Below are 19,427 nucleotides of genomic sequence, written 5' to 3' on the forward strand. Positions count from 1 at the left end.
GGGCTGGCTGGTCCTAGGAGCCCTAGGGCGGCGAGGAGCTGGTCCAAAAGGTTGCGGCTGGAGAGACTGAGAAGCGGAGGGCAGCTAACAGAGAGGAGTCCCCGGGTCTGTTCCAGCCAAACACTATTGAAGCAAGACACAGATCCACGGGACCTCCGAAGCTGCTCCGTTAACAATAAATTTTAAACTTTATTATTTTATGTGTATGGACATTTTTCCTGCACACCACATGCATACTTTGTGCCTGTGGAAGCCGGCAGAGTGGATCAGATCTCCTGGAACTGAAGTTACAAGTTACAAACAAATGTCAACTATCATGTGGGTGCTGGCAATTGAACCCAGATCCTCTGGAAGAGCAGTCAGTGCTCTTAACCACTGCGCCATTCTCCTGTCCCCCTGGAGCATCCACTGTTGCTAGGACAACTCTCTGTTCCCGGATAACCTATGAAGCCCAGGCCCCTCAACACACAAACACAACACTGCACATTGTCTTTGCCAAGAACTGAATGCAAATTGTAAGCATCTCAACAGCATGCAGTCTTCCTTGGTATTTTTCTTCTTAAGTGAGAAAATAATGGAAAGATTTATAAAGTATCTCTTCTGTGATAGGTGCTTTGCACATATGACCCGATTTGTGTTCATTACCACCTGACATGATGAATGGGAAGGCTGAATGTGATTGGGTTTGAGTGTACAGAGGGTTACCTCACCTGTATTGCAGAGCCAGGACAAGTGTCACCAGCCTGTCTTGTTATGGGACAAGGGGACACATTGCATTTTCATTCATTTCTTGTTGCCTCACCTTCAGGGACTTGGAAACACAGAGATTTCCCTGCACCTGATACATATGTGTAAGTAGGTAACTAAAACAGGAAAGTGTATATATTTAATAACTAGGAGATGGAGAGTACATGGCTAAGGAAAATATCATTTATAAATGGTTTTGGTGTCATTTAAGCCTTTCACAAATACTTGTGACTGAGTCTTATCTTTGTGTGTGCAAGGAAAATGGGAAAGTTTGGGATGGGAGAGATGTCTCAGTCAATGAAGGGACCAGCTGAGCAAGCATGAGGGCCTGAGATGGGATTCCCAGCCCTCACATACCAGATGGCACTGGAGAGGGGAGGGTGTCTAGTCTAACTGATGCACTCTGGGTTCAGCGAGACACCCTCTCAAAAAAATAAGGTGGAGAACTAGCAACAAAGAACCCAAATGCTGACTGTCCCCCACATGCATCCATGTACCTGCACACATCCACAAAATAGTTCCATAACACACACACACACACACACACACACACACACACACACACACACACACACACACACCCCAGACTGCAGTTGGGAGTTTTTAGGATATAATGACTTCATGCATAGATAACCACGAGGTAGAGGTAGGTAACTTATTATCATTTTGTTCCATTTCTTGTTTTCAATGACAAAACATTTTAACATACTTTCCCTAGTAACCTACCTATAGCTTTCTTTGTAAAAATAAAAAAAGTTATACTAAAAAATCAGAATCTGCATAGTGCTCTGTTGTAGCTGACAGTAGAAGTGTTTCATGTAAACCTCCCTGCAGCCAATTAGGGACCCCCCCCATGTTTAGCTAAATTATGGAGTGCACTATTTAAATGAAGCAACATTGTATTTCTTATTGGAGAATTTAAAATGGAAAAGGAGCTAAATTTCTGACATAGTTATATTTTCTGTTTCTAACAATCTATCCATTTAAAATGCATACTTGGATATTTTTCCTTTTCTTCTTTTTGGTACTTGAGATAGGGATGAAGCCATTGCTTTTTTATCATTTTCAATTATTTCTTTTTATGTCTCCCTGATCTGCCTCGGGTAATATCCTGGCTAGATATGATTGTAGGCTACTTTACAGGCAATTCTGATCTGCTTGTCCATCAACAAAGGAGCATTTTTCTCTCCTCAAATGAGGCACACTCCATTAAGAAAAGTGTGGAATGGAAGCACCCCATGCTACCGAAGCAGGCGGCGAGGTCCCCCACGGGAGGCCCACGCTGGAGTGGGAGCGTGCTAAGAGAGGGCGGAAGTAATGAACAGCTTTGAAAAATGAGGTTATGTAAGTTAGAGCTGCCCAGAGACGCTTTGAAGGTCTATTACACACAGTTCTTGAAAGGGGGCTTACATAAAACTGGAAGGCGGTAATGAAATTCTCCCACTGGAGGAGTTTGAAATGATGCCCTATGAGAAAGAACTTACACCATCAGTTGGCTGGACCTTGACTTCATTCATCTGTAGGGCGTATGTGGTGTTTTGGAAGGACGTTGTCTAGTGAATACAGGAAGTAACTGTGGGAACTCAGTATCTTCTTGCTTTGGGTGTTGCCCAGTGCAGCATCCTGCAAGATGTAGCTCCAAGTCAGTGCTTTATTACTTGAGTTAATTTGGTTTTCAGGGAGTCTCTTCCTCCTCCTTCCTCTTCCTCTTGTTCCTCTTTATCCAACTCCTATTATCACCATCATCATGTTTGCAAGGCTTTTTATACTGACTTGGACTTTGTCATTATTTTTCAGGGATCCTGGTAGTTCAGTGTCACAAACGTTTGCTTGAGGTATTCTGTTTCACTTTCTGTTTCTAAACCAGAATGAGGGACCCAGATAAAACCCTCAGTTATTTTCCATAATCTCACGGGCAGTCAGCCACAGTCCTCAGATGATCCTGCAAGTGTGCATTGCTTCTTCTCAGAAGTTGATTCTAAATTTATGCAAACTTAGCAAAGCTGGGGGGATGACTTGGTGCATAAAGTGCTTGCACATCGCTAGCATGAGGACCTGAGCTTGGATCCCAGTAATCAGGTAAAAACGTGGCATAGCCAATGAATCTAGTCCCAGGACTTGGGGGAGGCATGGAGACAAGCAGATTCTGGGCCTCACTGGCTCACTTTCACAAAAAGTAAGGTGGAGAGTAAAGAGGAAGATATTTGCTGTAGACTTCTGGCCTCCATATAAGCATGGATGAATGAATCTACACATACATGCTCTCTCTCTCTCTCTCTCTCTCTCTCTCTCTCTCTCTCTCTCTCTCTCTCTCTCGACTTAGAATTTGTCATGATGCCACCCGAACTTTCTAGAACACATGGTGGGAGTCTAGTGCTTTTTCTTGGCCAACATTTCTTCTCTAGCTCTAGAATGCCCACGGCATTGAGCTTTGGTCCTGGTGCTGGTGGCGCATTGCCATACAGGCTTCCACAGTTTGGATCTTTGAAGAACCATCTGTCTGAAAACAACAAATGACAAACTCTGGGTCTACAACACAGATTTCTTGAGTAAAACACAAATGCTTCTTACTTTCCTATTGTCTTGTCTTCAAACTGTTGCTGAGGGCAGATGACAGACAGATCACTGGGTTAAGGAAGGGTTATTCTTCCTGGCCATGCACAGAGGAGTAAGTCATCCTGCTTGAAGCTCCTTCTGCACCAAGACTAGCATATAAAACACTCTTCTATTTGTACTAGAAATTGAAGGTCATACCCTTCCCCCGGAAGAAGATTATTCTTAGAAAAAAGATCTTTGGAAAAGTACTCTGTGACCTTCATGCCTCAGTGTTTATAAGTGTTTATACAGTGTTTATAAGAAAGTGGACCTGATGCGAAAAGCAGGGCGCTCATGCCATAGACAGACCAGTGGGGCAGTGATAGATGATGGCATGCCAGGTATACAGCTAGTTGCATGACTCTCTGAGAACACCTGGGTTCACATTTTGGGAAATTTTATGTATAACTTGATTCATTTCATCCTCAATATTCTTCTGAGGAAGGCAGCTTTCCCACAGTTTTCTTTCTTTCTTTCTTCCTTCATTTCTTTCTTTCTTCTTTCCTTCCTTCCTTCTTTCCTCCCTCCCTCCCTCCCTCCCTCCTCCCTCTCTTTCTCTCCTCCCTCCCTCCCTCCCTCTCTTTCTTCCTCCCTCCCTCCCTCCCTCCCTCCCTCCCTTCCTTCCTTCCTTCTTTCCTTCCTTCCTTTTTGAGACAGTGTTTCTACCCCAACTGCTGGAGCATGTAGGGGCTGGGCCTGCAGAACCATAGCTGCAGGACCTCTATGACTGGGGCAACTGCAGGATATCCAAAAGGAGTTTCAGTCAGGGTACATTATTGATGGTGTACCAGAAGCCAGAGGCCTTGAACCTGACCAACAACACATTACACAATGAACATTTGCAAGTAAAGTTGTTTGGACAAAGGGTGTACTGCATGACACACAGCCGCTCCCAATGCCACTAAAACTAATGATGAGGCAATGGAGAGGGGCGGGAGGAGACTGAGGGGCAAAGTGGTTTTTTTGTTTGTTTGCTTGCTTGCTTTTGTTTCTGTTTGGATTTTTTTTTGTTGTTTTTTGATTAATATCTTCATTTGTATTTTATCTTAATTTTCATTTTATAAATTTTATGTTTATTATTTCTTTTTAACCTTTTCTTTGTGTGTGTGGGGGGGGGATGAAGGGCAGATACAGAGGGACAGGGAAATGAGGGGGGTTGGGTGGATAATGTGAGATTCCCAAAGAATCAATAAAACATTATGTTTAAGAGAGAGAGAGAGAGAGAGAGAGAGAGAGAGAGAGAGAGAGAGAGAGACTACAGAGTTGAGCAGGCTGTCTCTAAAAGGCAACATCACAAGGCCTTCCTGCTGACAAAGCATGTGTGATGCCCCCTGCAGAGAGCTAGAGGACAGTGGTGAATCCACAAAGCCCAGCGGTGGTGGGAAACAAGGCCACAGGGCAGCCACATTCTATAGGTAGAAAATGCTGGCCGAGAAGCCTCCCCAGAAACAACAGGTCAACCAACATGAAAGCCCCAGTCGATTCCTGGTTTTGCCAAGGGATAAACTGACGGTCGACATACTGATAGGAGAAAGGGCATAAACATCTTACATGCATAAGAGCCTCATGTGGTCAAGAAGTGAACATGATGAAAAGCACTGAAGCCTAGAAGCTGAGCATCTTCCTTTCAGCATTTCGATCTGATTTCAGCATGACTGAGATTACCATAGAACATGACAAATGTACTTCTGTGACAGCTGGAGAGGAGAGATCCCCTTCCTTCTTCCTTCCTTCCTTCCTTCCTTCCTTCCTTCCTTCCTTCCTTCCTTTTATTATTATTATTTTAATGTTTATCTATTTTGGAACTGGAGCCTCCTACTCTACCTTTCCCAGCCCTTTCTTCCTATTCTTAACTCTGTGTTTTTATTGTTTACTTGTGTGTGTGTGTGTGTGTGTGTGTGTGTGTGTGTGTGTGTGTGTGTGTGTGTGTGTGCCACATGGATGCAAGTGCATGCAGAGACCAGTTTCCCCTGAGCTGGGGATGGATGTTACAGGTGGATGTGAGCCACCCACCTCATATGAGTGTTGGGAGCCAGACTCAGGTCCCTTGGAAGAGCAGCAAGCACTTCTTATCACTAAACTGACTCTCTAGTCCCCCTCTGTATTCTTTTTTGTTTGTTTTCATTTTTCGAGACAGGGTTTCTCTGTGTAACAATCCTAGCTGTCCTAGAACTCCCTTTGTAGACCAGGTCTGCCTCTGCCTCTCCAGTGCTGGGACTAAAGGTGTGTACTGTGTTCTTAAGTCTCGTGATTTGTATACATGACAGTTCTCCAGAAATCCATTTCCATCACAGGAAGAAGCTTTGTAGGCTCCAGTGGCCTTAAGGATTCGGGAAACCCTGGTCATGAGTGGATTGATGACACTTGGGGAGAATGGATATAGAAGGGGAGGGTTTCTCTGAGTTCCTCTTGCTTCTTCATGGAGCTGAGTGGAAGAATAAACAAAACTCTAGATTTGAAAATGATTGGAAGCCATTTGTTTATTAAAATAATTTCCACAAACTGGGCAATTAGTTTGGCAAATGAAGGGATAATCATACCTTTATTTTAGTACTTCAAAAATTATTCTGCTTTACGTTAGTATTTTCCAAATAAAAAAAATAAGAGAAGACTAACTGTCCTCATGTAAATCTGTAAAGCCCTCTCCTGGGTATCCAAGAAGTCTGGAGAGACTTCAACAGATTTCATATGAAGTCCCTATGTGCATCTTTACAGTCCGTATAAAATATATTTTTACATAAGCCTCAAACTACCCTCATCAGGAACTTGTAAATCTGAAGGTTGTTTGTTTTTTCTTCCTTCCTTTCTAGTTGGAGAAAGTAGGCCATGGGACATACCCTTGAAGGATATGTATTCTGTCTCTTAGTGCTCTCTCTCTCTCTTTCCTTTTTCTTCCTCTTCATCCTCTTCCTCCTCCTCTCCTTCCTTCCTTCCTTCTCTCTCTCCTTTCTTTTGTGGTCCTGAGGATTGAATCCAAGATCTTTCATGTACTAAGGGAATTATCTCCCATTGGATACATCCTTAACCCTACTGCTATACAGTTTGAAAGTAAAAAATAGAATTTTTTTTTCGAGACAGGGTTTCTCTGTGTAGCTTTGGAGCCTATCCTGGCACTCGCTCTGGAGACCAGGCTGGCCTCGAACTCACAGAGAACTGCCTGCCTCTGCCTCCCAAGTGCTGGGATTAAAGGCGTGTGCCACCACCGCCAGGCTGATCAGTCCTTTTTAAAAGGCAAAAATAAATGAACACACTATCCTGACATTAAAGAAGAAACAGAGTCTGAGATGCTAAAAAATAGAAGATACAAATATGTTCTAATGGACACAGCAGTGATCTGATTGAAATGGTTCATTCATGTTTCTTTTGAGAAGGATACCTTACTGTGAGTCACATGACTAACCTTGGCTCCACTGTCACTATGGTTGTGATGAGGCTTGCTGTTGACAGGAATTTTTAAAATGCTAAAACCATGGGGTGGTCTGTGTTTTAGGTTTGATGAAACTGTCACATAATCGGATCTCTTTTCCCTTTCCTCCCTTCATCATGTTTCTTAAAGGATCTGGTGGGGGAAGACTCAAATATGAACTAAATTTCATAGCCAGACAGTGTGTCCACCACCCCTACCTCAGTAGTAGGATGTGCTGGAAATGTCTGGCTCCACTCAGACTGGACAGCATGGATCTACCCCATCTTTATGGCAGGAATGGGGATGGGGGATTCAAGAGGACCCCAGTGTTGAAAAGTACTCCTGTCCCTCAGGTGGAAGGCCATTCTGGTGAGGAGCAGTGACTTCCTAAGAACACACAGTACCAACAAACAGCCTTCCTCAGAGAGCCAGCACAGGATAACCCCGTCAATCAGAAAAGCTACTCTCCCTGGAAGTGGGGTAATTCATTAACTACAATGAAGAACCTTGCCAATGCATAACTATCAGTGTTGGGTCCCAGCAGATCAGTTAGTAGATCCATTTCCCCACTGCATAAATGGCATAAATTCCTAGTTTGTACATAAAGGAATTCACAGGAAAAAAACGTCTGTCTTATGGGGGAAATGAGTTTTCATTTCCTTGCTTATTTGTAGCTCTCCTCTGAATACGACAAGGAAGATTTAGCCCTGGGCCAAGTACTCTGGACTTCATTCATTCTGCACGACCACTAATAGCTTTTCCTCATAACCACATCAAGGGCTGAAATTGCCTTAGGAAACAGCATTCCCCATCTCCAGTGAATTGCTTATCTCTCCTGAAGCAGACCACATTGCTCATGTTGTCATATTTATGTATTTTCTGATGTAATAGAAGCACTAAGACCATCAGTTGTTCTAGAATCTATAATGAATATTGGACCCCTTTGAAAAGAATGCTATGGAAAACAACCAAATCAGACTCCCGTCACCAAAAGTAGAATACATGTTGGGCTTTAGATGCGGCAAGTAGGCAATGTCATTGTGCTTTCCTCTCTGAGAAATCAAAAAGAGATTTTCCAAATCAGAGCTAAAACATTTTTTTGTGTGTGGAAAATAATACATGAAGCTTAGGGCCACTGGAAACTCTGGTTAGTTTCAAGGAAAATCTCTGCAAAGTCCATCATTGAGGGAAGTCGGGGCAGGAACATAAGCAGGAACTTGGAGGCAGGAACTGAAGCAAGACCACGGAGGAGTGCTGTTTACTGGCTTGCTCTCTGTGGCTTGCTCAGTCCACCTTACATATACCCCAGGAGCCCTTGCCAAGGCATGGTACTGCTCACAGTGGGCTGGGCCCTCCCAAATCAATCACCAGTCAAGAAAATGCCCCCACAGACTTGTACACCGACCAGTCTGATAAAGGCAATTCCTCAGCTTTGGCTCTCACTTCCCAGATGACTCCAGCTTGTGCCATCTTGACAAAACAAAACAAAACAAAACAAAACAAAACAAAACAAAAAGCCTACCAGCATACTTCCCAAATACTGATCAGAGCAATGAGCTTCCTATGACTGCTCACTGTGGCCTTCACCATGGCCTTACTATTAGTATTGATTCATGTCTAAGAGCCAATGCCCATGTGAATGAAGACAAGGTGGGCTTCTCTATAAGAGTAGGTTAAACAAACCAGAGCCTTCGGTAGGGCCAGTTACATAGTTTGAAAACATCTGTGCAAAATGGAAAGCACTATTATTAGGAACTTTGAGCTTGTGACAGTAGTGCTTTGAATTGAGCACAGGGCCCTCCTAGGCACACAGTCTAGAGCTACAGTACAGGACACACACCTGTGAAGAAGCATCTTAGAATTGGACTGACTGAGATCTTGTCCAAATCTTACCTGGATTCCATTTTGTCTTCCCAGGTGCTTTTCGGCACCGAGTTCCCTGAGCAGTCACATCTGACCTGGCAACACATTGGGGACTTTCTGTGACTATGACTGTGGCCCAGATGAATAACCAAAATATTTGCAATCAAGCAAATGTTATCAGGTTCCCCCGACCTACACTCAACAAGATGCCATTATGGTTTTTTACTTTATAAACACTGTATCCTAGAGCTCTGGTGCTGAAAGTTCTTTGGGGCAAGTGCTTGTTCTTGGTCCCAGCTAATAAAGGACTTGGATCTGGCCTTATATTCATGGCCTTATATTCTGTAACTTTCCTACCTGGGCTATAACATTCTGCTGAAACATCTGTAATTCAGTGCCTGGTATCTTGGAAAATAAGATGTTGACTTTGAAGACCTAAGGCCTAACATAATATTTTCTGAACATCAATCCCCACCCCCCCACACACACACGAGATACATTTTTCTCAGTGATGTCTGTGTGCACCATCAGATTTCAGATTCCATGAGAACACTGTGTTCTCCAAATACGTAGCCTACCAGCATTCTTAGGTGGATACCTGTGTCAGCTTTTCGTGACTGTGACAGAAAGATCTGCCTTGACTGTTTGTTCCAGAGGTTTCTGTCTGAAGTTGGTTGATTCCCTTTTGGAATAAGCACCCTTTTGGCTTCTAGCAGGCCAATGAACACAGTGTTGAGAGCATGTGATAAAGGAGATGGCCTATTTCATGGTGTCTAAGAAACAGGGCGGAGGGTTAGAAGTAGTCATAGAACAAAATGTGTCCTTCAAGGACTTGCCCCAGTGACCTGCTTTCTATGTCCAGTCCTTCCACCTTCTAGGAGCCCAATTTTCTATGAATTCATCAAGTGGCTGATCCATTGATGAGGTTAAGAGCCCTTATGGTCTTCAAAGGTCCCAACTCTGAACACTGTTGTGTCGAGGACACAGTTTAATAAACGTTTTTTGGGGATATTTCATATTCTAACCTCAATAATGATGGCAGCATCTTCTCTTTTATGACATAGTATCAACAACCCTCTTTATTGGAGGATTCACACAGTATGTATCTGTGAGCTTCTCCTTTGAGCCAGGTGCAGGTTTTGAACCAGAAAACATCAAAATCAGACTCCTGAAGCTTCAGTCTGGGAGTGGATCACATTATTATGTTTATTGCACCATGGCATGTCATTTTTCTTAGAAGTTCAGAGTAGAGGTTTTCATAAAGCTTAGAGACATGACAAAACACAATAACATGGTGGTACCTAGGGAATTGTAGAATTTTATTCACTTGAAGACTCCCCAGGATGGTTAGTTTATGTCAAGTCAAAAGGGCACTCCCTTTCCCCCAATTCTGTTGGTTATACAAAAGCCAGCACTTCTCAGGAACTTGTGAAGCTGGTTCCTCTCTATCAAAATGAGCCCTTTCCCTTATCATTGACAAAAGGGACAAATGGCTATCTGTAGTCCCTATTGATATACCAAAGCTCATGTTGGTCCTAGGCTTCCTCATTACCACAAGTACCTGTCACACATTTCAGAGTCCATTCGAGCATGCAAGCTCTTTTTGTCTCCTTCCCCTACTGCAGATTTCCCTAGAGCAAGGCTTCCTTCCCCCAAACACTGATTTCTCCTTTTTATAACCCTGCTATTTCAGCTATACTTTCTCCTTATAACCCTGCTGTTTCAGCTATGCTTTTTCCTTAGAACCCTATTTCAGCTAAGCTTTCTCCTTATAGCCCGGTTATTTCAGCTATGCTTTCTCTTTGGCCCATGCTCTCTTTGTCTTTCCCTCAGGCTTCCTCTTCTCTCCTTTCTCTTTCTACTCTGCTCCTGCTTCTCTCATGTTCAGGTCTAGTCTCCTGGCCATGTTCAGTCTACTACTTTCTCTGTCTGCTCTGGACTCTTTCAGATGCCTCTGGTTGTTCTCTCGTATCCACAGTAAACACCTTCCCTTTAATCATACAATGGGGTGGTCGTGTTGTCAGTTTATACAGTTTAATACAGCTGGTCATCTTGTAATGGAGGAACTGTAGCAATAGAGGAGAAAGCAGTAACTGAACAAAGACCTCTCTGGGGGACTGTTTAGAGACACTGAAAATCTAGTAATAGAATATTGTCTAGTTGTTCATGTCATCGCACAGAATAAAAAGCAAACATATGACAGGAAAAATTAAAATGCAACAGAAAAATTTCTTCATTCTCTTGAGTTCTGCATGAGGAGAGGAGATCCCATCTTAAAGGTAATTGTCACACACAGAATTTTTATTTCTAAACAAAATAAATCCAGAAGCAACATTTTATTTCTGAAGAGAAATAATAACTCCTGCCTGGATGTGAAACTAACATTTATAAAGTGACTCAGTTTTGTTATATCCCTTCATTCAAATCTTCTTTATTATACATAAATACCCAGTTTGGTGTATATTATTCCTACTTAGATATAAGAAAAACTGATTCAAGCATCAAATATTTAACTAAGGGTATTCCATGGGATAGTGGCTTTGTAAGGTTTTGGGTAATAGTTGCCCTATGATAATTAAATGTTTGGGAGAATTCTTGGTCCGGGAAGAGTAAGAGGTTGGAGTAAACAGCTGACATTGTGGAGTTCCTTTTCCTCCTGCCTCAGGAATGTTGGAAAGCCCTCTAGCTCTTAATTCTGGTGGTGGGAAAGCTGCCCTCAGAAAGCTATGAAGGACTGGAGGGTAGCCACAGATGTACACCACCAAGCCTGGAAGGGCTTGCATTTTGTAATGACAATTTTATCTTACTCTCCGAATTTTTCAATCTAATCACCCCCCTGTGGGTGATTACATCAATATCTGGAATTGCAAAAGCAAGGCCAACTGACAAGTTTGGGAACAAATACAACTGACATTTGCAATTAATACACTGGCCTACTGGGGACAGATGTGTGCAGCAGTGTTTACTTCCTCACTGCTATCTCTCAGCATGGATATATAGGTGTCAGTCAGTACACGGGCAGATTGGTTGAATTGAAGTCATTAAGAGAAAGTTTACTAAGTCCTGGCATCTTCAACTCCATCAGGTCACACTTATATCTGGGAAGTCCTGGGTGGGTAATAATCTCATACATAAGTCCTTTAATTTTCCTTAAATATTCTGGGAATCTTTTTGTCTAAGCCTCAAGAAGGCAGAATCCCTTAGGTGGCAACAGACTGAGCTCCCTCCTGAGCAACATTCTAACATGACTGGAAACCTCTAGTGTCAAGATAGGGAAGAAAGAACTTCATGCCATAAATGTCAACTGCCCTCTTCAGATTTTACCCATTCCCCTCCTTCCTTCCCTCCCCCTTCCCTCCTCCATACCTTCTTTCTACTCCCTTCCCCTCTCTTCTCCTTCCTTCCTTCCTTCCTTCCTTCCTTCCTTCCTTCCTTCCTTCTATTCAGAATCAAACAAACACATGGAAACCCAACCAGCCATATTATCCATGTAAACCAATAGGTTATATTCACTATTACCCACTCAGTTCCTCTGACAAAGGGGCACTATCACAAGGATAGATTTCATGAGTCTGCTGCTCTCTTTCCTTGGAAAGAATTATTTCCCAAGAGACTCCTCAGCATCTTAGGCATGTGGACTCCAGATAGGTCCAGCCCACTAGTCTACCAGATACTGGGCAGACCCTTCTCAAATCACCATATGGTGTCACAAGTGTGTGTCATTAATGGTGGCATCCACTGTGTGTGTTGAACACCATTTTAGACAGTCCCCATGCACTGTCTTATTTCATCCTTAGACTCTAATGACATACACACCATTAATATCCACATTTCCAAGAAGAGAAAACCAAAGTATGACAAAATGCACAACTATGAAGTAGTGGAAATGGGGTTGGAATCAATGGCCCAAACCATATCTAAGAGAAAAAAAAATACAGAACACCCATGAAACACAGTCATAGTGCAGAGAGGAAACTCTAGTCAGAACACCCATGAAACACAGTCATAGTGCAGAGAGGAAACTCTAGGGCTGTGAGAAGGCAATGGCCCTGCTACTAGAGGTGCTTCTGGTGGTCTCTACTCTGCCCAGCTTCCTGTCTCTTCAGGACTGATGTGTGGCAAAAGAGTAGATGTAGCTAAGAAGTGTTTGAGATTGACTAGCCTGATGGTCACAGCTTGAATTCACTGCCCTGAATGCCAGTGCAGATGAGGATTACAGGGGTGTGCCGTGTTATTTGGTGATGTTATAATGACATTGCTATTTATCTAATTTATTTGCCTTTTGTGAAACTGGGTGTCTTAACCAAAGATGGCCTTAATCTTCGGGTCCTCTTGCCTCTGTCTCCTGAATATGAGGATTATAGGTAGGGCCATTATTCCCACTTTGTTCTTGGTTCCTTTCTGTTTCTGTAGTTGCAGGCAGAGTACACTCTCCTAATCTTATACTAGTTTGGGACCAAAATGAACAGTGAAAGTGATGGTCTGTTTTCTCCTTGTAATTTCCTTGCTGCTTGAAGACATTCTCTTTGTAAAAGTTCATTCCAGATAAAAGGGGATTGCTCCAGCAGTGTAATACATAAAGCAGTGTGAAGCAAGCACATGGATGTGGACGCTGTTGGCTCTTCAAGTCGCCATTTAGTAAATCCTTGGGTTCTAGTTAAGATGAATGTTTTTGCTTTTGTGTCACTTCCCCCCCCCAACAAATCAAAGTTAAAAAGGAGAAATCCTCTTATTTTACAGAACAAAGAGCGAAGCAGTTAGGAGAAGGGACATATAAAAATTTTAGCTGACCATGAAGTTCATCAAGCTAGCTGGTTGCATTCCTTCCGCCCTAGCTTTAGTGGCTCCCTCCAGGTTCCTCCCTGAGTTCTTGCCATGATTTCCTTCACTAATGGACTATGACCTGGAAGTGTAAGCTGAAATCAACCCTTCCTTGCCTTGGTTGCTTTGGGTCCATGATGTTTGCTGCAGAGACAGGGAGTAAACCAAACTTTATTCACATCTACCTTTAGCAATATGGTGCTGTTTTTTTTTTTTTTAATCGACCCTCAAATTGTAGTACTCAGGTCACCTATCTCTTCTTTTGCCCTGCAAAAGAAGGGAGCAGCAAGAAATGCCATGCATTTTGCCATGTATTGTGTTAGTTCTTCCACTTAGCACCAGACTGAAATCAGAACTGTTCTGAACACTCTCAAATTACACTAGGCCTTTTTGAATAATAGGCACATTTCAGATCTTTGTATAAACCATTTCTCTTCCCCAGTCTTCCAACAATTACACAGCAAGAGATAGTTACTTTGGTATTGATTGATGGCTGCTCAGAAGAGAGAATTGAGTAGAAGGAAATGCGAGCACCATGTACCGAAGACATGATATATTGCTAATTTATTTTGTTGGTTGATGTTCCTTTGGGAGTTGGTTCTGTCATGCATTTCTGGTAAAAGCTCCATACTGGTTTCAAAATTCTGGACTGGAAGTTCACTTTTCTAACCTGCTACTATTAGTTGCCCTAGTTGGTTGGCTGAAACAATCTAATTACAGACATGTTTGTGTCAAGGATATCCCAAAGGAACTACAGTTCTTAATCTCTCTCTCTCTCTCTCTCTCTCTCTCTCTCTCTCTCTCTCTCTCTCTCTCTCTCTCTTCTGTGTGTGTGTGTGTGTGTGTGTGTGTGTGTGTGTGTGTGTTTGTGGGGATATACCAGTGTGTGTGGGTACTTGCCAGGTCACACAGTAAGCCATAGGGGTCTCCCTGTCTTTGCTTTGCTGCTACAAGTATGCATGAGTACATCTTGTTATTTTTAAAATAATCTTCATTGAATTTGTTCTTCACAATTTCATACCTGGATGCAGTGGTCACCCCCACCTACTTGCATCGCCACCTCTGAGACACCCCCACTCCTCACTACAAGTCTCCTTCCCACATCCACACCTCTGTTTTGTTTTGAGGACCAGGGAGCCTACTATTTGACCCTGGGTTTGGAGGTCCCTATGCTCGCATGGCAAACACTTCAAGGACTGAACACTCTCCCAACCCTAATCCTTCGTTTTCTGTTTCTTGCGACATAAGTATGGATTCAAATGGTGTCGGGTATTTAAAAATAAAACTTTAAAGAACCCAGAGAGCATGAAGAAGTCTCCTTGAGTTCATCAAGTAACAAAATACTCAGGAATTTAGGTGTCATTTTTGAGTTAATTGATTCATTATAGAAAAATCATAGAGGTCCTTCAAGAGCTTCTGTGTCTGGGTAATGGTTGGAAGCGTACTTTTGATAATGTTATCATAGCTGCTTTCCCTCCTATACATACACTTCCCTTTTCTAGTCCACCTTATAGTCTCAGAGTTTGCCTGTTTCCTTGGTCGGAGAGCCTTTTAGAATGGATGTTGATTAAAATAAATGCAGCGGTATGTTGATTATAGTGCCACCTGGTGGCCATGATCCACTACTGACAGCCCCGTGAGTCACTGGAAATGAAAGATTCCTGTAGGCAAGAACGACTTGAGAAAACTGAGGTTAAAAACTGACTATGGTTAAAATGAGAAACTAAAACAAACAAACTCTCATCGATTTTTATTAGCACCAAAGGAAAAAAACAATTGTTTTTAATGAATGCCTGATTTAAAATTAACATTTTTCTGTGCTCAGTTCTGTAGTACAGGGAGAGGCAGGGCTACACTTGAGTTATTTGGGGCCACCAAGAAGTTGTGTTCTGCAAGGAGGAAATCTTTACATCATCAAATTTTACCTATTTCTGAATTCTCTTCATCCCTTCTCTTTTTTAAACACCAGAGTATGAATTTTCTCACTACATGGTTCTATCACAGGAGGTTGGTAATTTAATGAATTTGAATAAATGGGAACCAATGTAGCCCTGAAAAAGTAAACCAAGTGCCCCACTAGTTTACATTCTGTCCTTAGTCCAATTTTTATGTTGATTAGCTTGAAGCCTTTTTAGGTGTAAAAATGAATTTGTGGTGTTTGACTATTATTTTACATGGTGAAAGTGAGGTTCAAATCAAGGCCATGGAAGAAAAAACAATATAAAGAATGGAAAAGTTTCACAGTCCTCAGTAAAGGCATTTAGGAGGAATAAAGGAAAAATGGTCAGGAAATTTTCATTTGGGTTACTTATGTAGTTTACACTTATTTAAGTATAAATCACTGGTCCTCTGAAGGGCCATTCTTCCCCATTTGTGATGAGTACAAGTGAGGTCATCACGGGACTCATAAACAGTTTAGAGCAAGGGTCCTTGCTTCCTCATTTTGGAATGAACATTCTCAGATAGGCCTGGTTATAAAGATCTGTGGTAGCTTTTTCTTGTCTCAAAACCAGGAAACCATAAATGACAGGGAAGTTAATAAATATCAAGGCATTTTAGCCAAGAACAGGGAAACCCTCAGTTCCACCCGTGTCTTTTCACTCACCATACTCCTGCTTCCAAAACCATCAGAGAAGGATCGTCTACAGTCTTAAGCTACTTTGTACTACCCTAGCTATTGCAAAAGTCTATAGTACCATAGTCTAGCAAATAATAGTGGAGTGGTGCCATCACAATACCCCCAAAAGTGTTAGCTTAAAGTTCTGATAACCCCAGGGTGTGGCCTTATCCAAAAATAGGGTCTTCATAGAAATAATCAAGTATAATGATGTCATGAGGGCAAGCTGTATTCCAGTGTGACAGCTGTCCTTTCCAACTGTGAATACAGGCACAGTGTTCACAGAGGGAGGACAATGTGAAGAAAACCAAGGACAACATGACATGAAGGCTGGAGGTCAGCTGCCCTCGGTCACAAATGACCTAAACTACCTGGTGAGTGGAAGCTGAAGTACTAAAGAAGAAGCCCTTTTTCACTGGATTCAGGAGACACAACTATACAACACCTTGACTGCAAACTGCCAGCCTTGACCCTGAAAGACAATTCTCAGTTGATCTGAGCTAGCTTGTGGTACTTTGTCATGGTAGACCTGAAACATAACCAAATAAACGTTGTTCTAAGACTTACCACCATGCTCAAGGATGAAGATCTTTGGGGAACTCTCTTATTTAACATTTGGAAAGCCAATGAACATTCTAGGATGCAATAGGTGTGGGTACCATCTTACTGAGATGATACTTGCCCAAGTGAGAAAGCTGAGATCTGCATAGACATCTACAAGGCCCGGTTTTCCTTATAGGATCATTTAAAGTCACACCTACTTTCAAATGTTCATATATCATCTGAAAACCAACCATCTCCATCCAGGGCAGAGTTAATCTTTTTTTTTTAAATTTGCATCAGTGTTTTTGCCTGAATGTATGTGTGAGGATGACAGATCCCCGGGGAACTGAAGTTGTAAGCTGCCGTGTGGGTTCCGGGAATTGAACCTGGGTCCTCTGGAAGAACAATTAGTGCTCTTAATTACTGAGCCATCTCTCCAGCCTGAGTTACTCTTGACCTTCACTGGCAACCCCATCTTTTATTTTATTTTCAGGGACATACTAGGGCTCTCAAACAATTTCTCTGACAAGAAAAGATTGATCATTTTCTCTTGAGTCTTCATAATTTGAAATTTATGACCTTACTGACCTCTTCCCCCACATCTCTCTATTTCTTTCTGCATCTTTCCATCACCCAAATCAATGTAGTTTAATATGAGTAACAGAGTGAAAAATTTACATGGAGTCAATTTTCTGCTTCAGAAGAATTTCTCTATAGAAAGCCAACCAACGTCTTTGTAAAAGGACTAAATAAATCTGTGATGAACAGTGTAGAGATCAGAGATACTGAAAGTGGGGCTAGAGCTTGTAATTCAGAATTTTGTCTGCAAGAATAATCCTGTCAATTCTGAGAGGAGTTTGCTCTTTTGAATATCAAAATGAGTGCCTCCATTTTATAAGTAATCATCTCTACTTTACAGTTCAATTCTACTTCCTAATACAAAAAAGCTAAGAGATAAGTTTAATTTATAACAACCCCACAGGTTGATGAAATTAAAAAGGAAATTCCAAGTAGACTAATAGTTATCTAAAAATGGACAGCTAATTGGACATTTAGTCGGGGGTATAAAAGTTGAAGACATTAAATTAGATTTTGATTACTCCATCCAAAAGGGAACTAGAACATTCATTCTGTGATTGGTTGTTAACCCCAAAGACATTTCTTTATCTGGTATTCTTTATCCTAATTTTGGTTGTCACTTTCCATTCGGTGGGCTACCAAAATTATTGGGCTTCAGAGGTCTGTGACCTTAACCCGTAGTTGTGAAGTCAGGGCAGAAGATTCCGGAGGCAGGGAGGGTTAGCAGTGCCAAGTGCTACAGAAATGAAGAGATGCTCGCAATTGGATGAATATTACAACAGGCAAATTTAGATTGTTCTCCTGACAGGTCCCCTGCCCTGTTGACCAAGGAGTCATCCATTAATGGCGAGTGATAAACTGTGTAATGTAGGGTCTGATGGGAGAAACTGAGTCTCTGGAGGCATGTCTTTGAAGTACATATTCTGTTCCCAGCCTCTTTGTGCTGTTTTCTGGACTTCACGAGGTGAGCAGTCTCCTCTATTCCATGCTCTCATCAACCATGGCATTCTGCCTCATCTCAGACCCAAGGCAATGGAGTCATCTGACCTTGGAAGCCTCTGAAACAATGTGACAAAATGAGTTCTTCCTTATATTGGTTGCTCAAATATTTTGTTATAGGGAAAAAAGTAGACTAACACAGTCCATATATGTGACCTCACTTCTGAATGCAGAATCTTAGTAGCTTTATTGTTTTCTTTTTTCTTTTTTCTTTTTTCTTCCTTTCTTCCTTTCTTCCTTTCTTCCTTCCTTCCTTCCTTTCTTTCTTTCCTTTCTTCTTTCTTTTTTGGCTTTCCTTGCTTCATTTAAGGAAGGATTTATTGCAATTTTTTTTGTTTATCTTTTCCTCCATTTCTTCCAATTTTTGTTTGTCTTTTCTCCCATTTCTTTAAGGGAGTTTATCATTTCCTCTTTAGGGGCCTCTATCATCCTCTTAAAGTTATTTTTAAGGTCATTTTCTTCTATTTCATCTGTGTTGGGATGGTCAGGTCTTGCTGGTGTAGAACCCCTTGTCTCTGCTGGTGTCATATTACTCTTTATGTTGTTGAATGTGTTCCTATACTGTTGTCTACCCATCTCTTCCTCCAATTGGTGTAGGTGGGGCCTGTGGCTTAGGTAATTGATCTTCCTCTCCAAGTGGGGTTGGGGTCAAGGCTTCAATGACAGCAGATGCAGTACTGAATGGTTTGGGGCTGCCTCCATGTCTCTGGAGATTCGGTGGGCAGGACCCGGTGATGTACCCTGGTCAAGGGCCCCCAAGAGCAGGGAGGGGGGAAAGGAGAGGGCCCAGTACTCATCTCTCCCTGTGGGGGCAGGATCATGGCTACGATGGTGGCAGATGGAGCTCTGGATGGTTGGGGGCTGTCCCCAGGTCTCTCTCAACCATAGCTTCAATGTAGTATATTAGTGAATTTTCTGTGGCTGGGACAGAGTTCCCACAACTAAAACAAATTAGAGAAGAAAACGTTATTTTGGCTCACAGTTCAGAAGGGACACAGTCCATCACAGTGAAGAAGGCATGACAGCAGAAGTGTGAGAACAGATGGCTGTCAGGAGTCTATCTATACACAGGAAAAAGAGAGAAGGAGCCAGAGGTGGGGCCAGTATATAAGACTTCAGTGCCTGTCCACAGTGATGTGCTTCCTCCAGGAGGTTCCACCTTGTGAAGGTTCTATAACCTTCCCCAACAGTGCTCTAGGGTGGGGGACCAAGTGTTCAGATAGATGAACATACAAGAGACACTTACTATTCAGGCCA

The 19,427-nt window shown here is 42.3% G+C and overlaps 1 protein-coding gene across 1 annotated transcript in view; it reads left to right on the forward strand.

Annotated features, from left to right (window-relative positions):
- LOC100756511 (dual 3',5'-cyclic-AMP and -GMP phosphodiesterase 11A) overlaps positions 1 to 19,427 on the forward strand; it is a 361,367-nt gene that overhangs the window by 65,663 nt on the left and 276,277 nt on the right. The gene's annotated exons all lie outside the window — the stretch shown is intronic.

Source organism: Cricetulus griseus, chromosome 6 (assembly GCF_003668045.3).
Source record: "Cricetulus griseus strain 17A/GY chromosome 6, alternate assembly CriGri-PICRH-1.0, whole genome shotgun sequence".
In the NCBI taxonomy this organism is placed as follows: domain Eukaryota; kingdom Metazoa; phylum Chordata; class Mammalia; order Rodentia; family Cricetidae; genus Cricetulus; species Cricetulus griseus.